Source organism: Polypterus senegalus, chromosome 17 (genome assembly GCF_016835505.1).
Source record: "Polypterus senegalus isolate Bchr_013 chromosome 17, ASM1683550v1, whole genome shotgun sequence".
NCBI lineage: Eukaryota > Metazoa > Chordata > Cladistia > Polypteriformes > Polypteridae > Polypterus > Polypterus senegalus.
The window spans coordinates 30,638,530-30,644,911 of record NC_053170.1 but is presented as its reverse complement, the minus strand read 5'-3'; positions in this window follow the sequence as shown (position 1 = coordinate 30,644,911).

Below are 6,382 nucleotides of genomic sequence, written 5' to 3'. Positions count from 1 at the left end.
CTAACTATTCTACAGGTAAACTGGAACATTAAGTTGGCCTAGATTAACTGAATGTGTCATATGGAAAACTAGCAGTTCATCCAACCATATTTATATATATATATATATATATATATTGTGACGTGTCTTGCCATTGCATGGGTGAGGGGAGGTGGTGGCCGGAAATTGTAGTTGGGGGGGCTGGAGCAAAAAGGAGGGCAGCATCAGGTTAAAAAAAGGAAGTAAACATTTAAGAGAGGTAGACAGGATGAAGGTGATTTGTCTTTGTTATTTTGGAGGTGTCCCAGTGACCCAGACAACGGGCAGCGGTAGGGCACCGTTTATATTGCGGTAGATTCAATAAAAAGCCAGTCGGCTTTTGGAAGACTTCCCTGGACAAGAGGCTCCTGAGTGTGTTTATGTCACGTCACATTGGTGTCAGGAGTGGGATCTGGTTATTAGTCAAACGGAGTAGCGACAGTGTGGAAATGAAACGAAGCAGCAGTCAAAGTCCGGGTGAGAATATATTTAAAGAAGCGTTCACGCCGCATATAAGATCGCCTAGACAGTTAGCATTCATGGAGGAGGGCAGGTTTTCAGCTCGCGTGAAGCAAGAGGGCAACTTTGAGCCTCCTTCAGAGCAGTTTGCATTTATGAGGCTGAATGCTGTTGAGGCTGCAGCGCGACCCAATTTTATGGAAGACGCTCAATTTAATGCAAGGCCGGATGGAGCAATAGGAATGAAAGAATTGCAGCGCTTCCCGAGTGTGTTGGCGTGGACCGAATTTAAACAGCGCTTACTTTATTTAGCAAATACATACGGATGGATGGAGGATTATGGAGCAGGGCAGTTGTTGGCACACGTAGATGGAGAGGCAATAAACGTGTTTGTTGAAGGATTGCGCGACGGGTGCCGTGGCTACACAGAACTGTTATGCTGCATAGAGTACACGTGGCTGAGGGAGGCTAGGGAGGCGGTGCATGTGAGTGCTGCAATAAAGACACAACGAATGGGTGGGACTGTATTAAAGATTGTCAGATTTGATGGAACTGGGTCTTGGGAAGCATACAACACCCGTTTTCGCATGATTGCCAGGGCAAATGGCTGGAGTTTGGAGGACCAAGCTGTGCAGCTGGCTGCAGCATTGAATGGTGATGCATTGGTGGTTCTGACGGATGTGCCAGAAGATGAACAGTTAAATGCCCATGCTTTGGAAATTACATTGGTGCGAAAGTTTGGCCATGTAGAAGCTGTGACTACAATAAGGCAACAGCTGAAGTAGAGGGTTCACAGGACAACTGAGGCCCTGGGGGAACTGGTGGTGGATTTTAGGAGGCCCAGGCCCCTCACGGACCCTGTGATCATCAGAGGAGACTGTGTGCAGAAGGTACAGACCTATAAATACCTGGGAGTGCAGCTGGATGACAAATTGGACTGGTCTGCCAATACTGATGCTCTGTGTAAGAAAGTTCAGAGCCGACTATACTTCCTTAGAAGGTTGGCGTCCTTCAACATCTGCAATAAGATGCTGCAGATGTTCTACCAGAACAGTGCCCTCTTCTACGCGGTGGTGTGCTGGGGAGGCAGCATAAAGAAGAAGGACGTCTCACGCCTGGACAAACTTGTTAGGAAGGCAAGCTGTATTGTAGGAGTAAAGTTGGACAGTTTAACATCTGTGGCAGAGTGACGGGCACTAAGCAAACTCCTGTCAATCATGAAGAATCCACTGCATCCACTAAACATTGTCATCTTCAGGCAGAGGAGCAGCTTCAGCGACAGACTGCTGTCACTGTCTTGCTCCACTGACAGACAGAGGAGATCGTTCCTCCCCTACACTATGCGACTCTTCAATTCCACCCGGGGGAGTAAATGCTAACATTATTCAAAGTTATTGTCTGCATTTACATGCATTTTTAATTCTCTTTAATATTTTTTTTTTGTATCAGTATACTGTTGTTGGATTATGTGAATTTCCCCTTGGGATTAATAAAGTATCTATCTATCTATCTATCTATCTATCTATCTATCTATCTATCTATCTATCTATCTATCTATCTATCTATCTATCTATCTATCTATCTATCTATCTATTTGCAGCAGATGTACAGTCTCTGGTGTGATGGGGTTATCCCCATTTTGACAGATCAGTGCAGGCAGAGTTGGCTAAGGAGGCATTTCTGCGGGGTTTGAGCCCACCATATCTCCGACAGCAGGTCCGTTTCGCTAAGCCTGAGACCTTGGAACAAGCTTTGTCTGCAGCTCAGGAGGCAGAACAAATACTTAGAGGGTTACAGTCAAGCATCTCTTCCATCAGCGGGGTCGACCAAGGTGAGGAGACCGGAAACTATCCAGCAAACTAAGGCCATAGATGTAGAACAAGACTATGAGGCAGTGGCACCAGTGACTACCGTACAGAAATTCAGGAATCCTTCATGCCTAATGTGCCCACCCCGCTACTGGTTCTGTGGACAACTTGGACACTTGCAGCATGACTGCCCCAGTAGGGCTAAACAAGGGGATTCCCAAATAAGCATTGTGCCGGAAAACGACAAGGGACCAGTGCAGGAGGGACAACACTGGCTCCAAGAACAGTCCCTGTTCGTCAGTTGGATGAGGGAAATTACTGTCACCTTTCAGTTTTGATTGGCGGCCATGTATGCAAGGCACTGGTGGATACAGGGTCAAGTGCATCTATTATCCATCCTGACATGTTGGATGTGGCGGTCCTATGTACAGCCAATTCTACTAAGTTGATGACAGCTACAGGTGAGATGACCCCCATGTTAGGCAGAGCACAAGAAGACATTTGTATTGCTGAGAAGCAGTACATGCAGGATGTCTGGGTGGCTAATATCAAGAACTCCTGTATCTTGGGACTTGATTTCTTACAAGCAGCTGGAGCGCAAATAAATCTTCGAATGGGGACTCTGTATCTTCAAGGCATTGGGACACTCCCCTTGTTAGGGCACCAGCAAGGCAGACGGGAACCACTAGTGGTGGCTCCCCAGGAAGAACATGTACCTATTCCCACTAACATTACTCAACCCGTACCAGCAATGAAGGTTGTCCGCACTGTTTGGAATGCCAACAGGAAAGGGTTAACACACAAGCAACAGTGCCAGCTCTGGCAGTTGCTACATGACTTTAGGGACCATTTTGCGACTTTAGGGACCATTTTGCTACCTCTGCAGATGATGTTGGCCAGACTCCTCTTGTGCAGCATGACATCAATACTGGGAGTGCTTCCCCTATCAAACGGTGCCCCGCCATATGCCACTAGCTAAGCAGACAGCACCTGAGAACATTCTGCAGAAAATGAGACAGGCCAAGATTATCAAACCCTCTGAGTCTCCCTGGGTCTCTCCTGTGGTCCTTGTCCCCAAGAAGGATGGCAAGTGGCGTTTTTGTGTTGATTACCAGCAGGTAAATGCTGTAACCATCAAGGACTCCTATCCGTTGCCTCGTATTGATGTGTCCCTGGATTTGGTGGCAGGATCAGCCTAGTTTTCATCACTAGACCTGCGCAGTGGCAACTGGCAGGTGGCGCTACCACCTGAAGCTCAACCTAAGACTGCATTCTCCACAGGAAGGGGACTCTGGCAGTTCCGAGTTATGCCTTTTGGCCTTTGCAATGCTCCAGCTACATTTGAATAGTTAATGGATAAGGTATCGGTAGGTATGTCTGGTACTCAATGCCTTGTCTACTTGGATGATTTACTGGTCCATGGCAAGACATTCCAGGAGGCTCTGGAGTCCTAGAGGGAGGTTCTGCAGAAGCTTCGTGTGGCCAACCTTAAACTTCATTCTGATAAGTGCCACCTTCTCTGGAGAAAAGTGTCATTTCTGGGTCACCGTGTGAGTCAAAGAGGTGTCACCACAGAGAAAGATAAGGTGTCTGTTGTGCAAGAGTGGCCATAGCCACAGGAACGAAGGCAGATTCAGGAATTTCTTGGACTGGCCTCTTACTATAGGCGATTTGTACCTGAATTTGCCACTATTGCTGCACCCTTGCATCGTTTATTGAACCCAGATGAAGCATTCCAGTGGTGGGGGGCACCAACAAGCCGCCTTCTGTAAATTGAAAGAAGCCCTTTACGGTGCACCAATCTTGGCTCCACCCGATATTGTTCTGCCATTCCTGCTTGACACCGATGCCAATGATTTGGGCTTAGGGGCTGTGCTGTCACAGCGGCACCCAGAGGGAGAGCGTGTGGTGGCTTACTTTAGCCATGCTCTCAGAAGAGCTGAGAGGAATTATTGTGTGACTAAGAGGGAGCTCCTCGCCCTGGTGGAATCTGTTTGTCAATTCAAGCACTACCTGTGTGGCCTCTCTTTTGTGGTTCGCAGTGATCATGCTGATCTCCAGTGGCTACTGTATGTTTGAGAACCTGAGTGTCAGATTGCTCGCTGGTTGGAGGAGCTTCAGACTTACCACTTTCAAGTAGAGCATTGACCTAGAGAGCAACACAAAAATGCAGATGCTCTGTCTCGACGACCCTTTGCAGATCAGGGGTGTGCCTATTGCGAGAAAAGGGAGCGTCAAGATCAAAGCTGTGAGGATCCTGATATGGTTCAGTGCCAAGCTCTTTCAGTGCCAGGTTGTGCCCAAGAATGGTGAGTCAGTCAGGAATGTGACCCTGAGGTTAAGAAGGTTCTCTACTGGAAAGATGAACAGCATTGTCCCTGCTGGGAGGAAGTGGCACTTGAGTCACCTGCAGTTAAGGGTCTTTGGTCCCAGTGGGACAGCTTGGTTGTGGAAGAGGGGGTATTGAAGTGACAATGGAGGGACCCTACAACTGGAAAAGGGAGGTGGCAGGTCGTTGTACCACAACAGCTGCATGAAGAGATCCTGAGGAACATGCATGGAATGGTTGGAGTTGGTCATTTTGGAGTCACCAAGACCTTAAGGCGGGTGAGGCAGGCATTTTATTGGGGACAGTGCAGGCGCGATGTAGAGGACTACTGCCTCAGGTGTGATGTATGCACAGCCAGAAAAGGACCCCAAGGAAGGTCTACTGCCCCACTACAACAGTATCAGGTAGGGGCTTCAATGGAATGGGTGGTAATTTACATTCTTGGGCCATTTCCCTGCTCAGCTATGGGGAATCAGTTTGTTTTAGCCGCAATGGGCTATTTTACCAAGTGGCCCGAGGCCTATGCACTACCTAATGAAGAAGCTGATACTGTTGCTGAAGCTCTAATTGCAGGATTCTTTAGTCGGTTTGGGATGTCTGTCAAACTGCATTCAGACCAAGGTAGAAACTTTGAAAACCAGGTCTTTAAAAAAGTATGTGAGAGGCTTGGCATCCAGAAAAGCCAAATCACCCCCCTACAGAGTGATGGGCTAGCCAAGCGGTTTATCCAGACTCTGACCACACAGCTGGCACTTACCACCTCTAAAGATCAAAAGGACTGGGACCAGCAGCTGGCTCTGGCTCTGATGGCCTGCCGATCTGCTGTGCAGGAATCCTCTGGATGCACCCCTGCTTTATTTATGCTGGGACGAGAGCTGCGAACACCGTCTGCACTTGTACATGGTGTTCCCCCTGACACCTCAGCTGAACCTCCAGGCCCTGACTATGCACGCAAGTTGCAGGATTGATTGGTGGTGCGGACACATAACTTTGCAAGGGGTCGGATAAGAGTATCAGCAGAGAAACAGAAGCACCACTATGACATTCAGGTTCGGGGGCAGCCTTTTCAAGCAGGCGGTCAAGTTTGGGTGTATGGGCCAAAAAGACAGAAGGAATGCTCTCCAAAGCTGGGCAGTTCCTGGGTGGAACACCTGTCAAATGTTGGAATGGGTGGGGGAGGTTGTTTACTGGGTCCAGTTACCACCTCCAGGCAGGAGAGTGTTTTTGCATCAGGACCGTCTGGTCAGCTACAGAGGTTGTGCTCCTTCACAACCTGCACCCATGACTGTCACAACACCTTCCACAAATCCTGACTCAGATGTTACACCACTTGCCCGGCCTGACTCCACTAACAGACGCCCACGCCGGCAAAGGCAGCTGCCAAGACATCTGCACGATTATGTGCTTCCTCGGGGACGAGGAGCTGAGGATGGGGCAGTGTGACGTGTCTTGCCATTACATGGGCTGTAGGGAATGGAAGCAGTGTTGGGGTGGAGTCTTGGGGGAACACTGTTTGTAAGGGCTTGGGACACCACCCTAGAGAAAGAGAGAGAGAGTTGAGTGACAGGGATCCGGGTTAATTAATGGTGCATGATGAAAAGGGGAGATGGTGGCCGGAAGTGGTAGTTAGGGTGGTGCTGGAGCAAAAAGGAGGACAGCATTAGGTAAAAAAAAGGAAGTAAATGTTTAAGAGAGGTAGATAGGATGAAGGTGATTTGTCTTTGTTATTTTGGAGGTGTCCCAGGGACCCAGACAACGGGCGGCGATA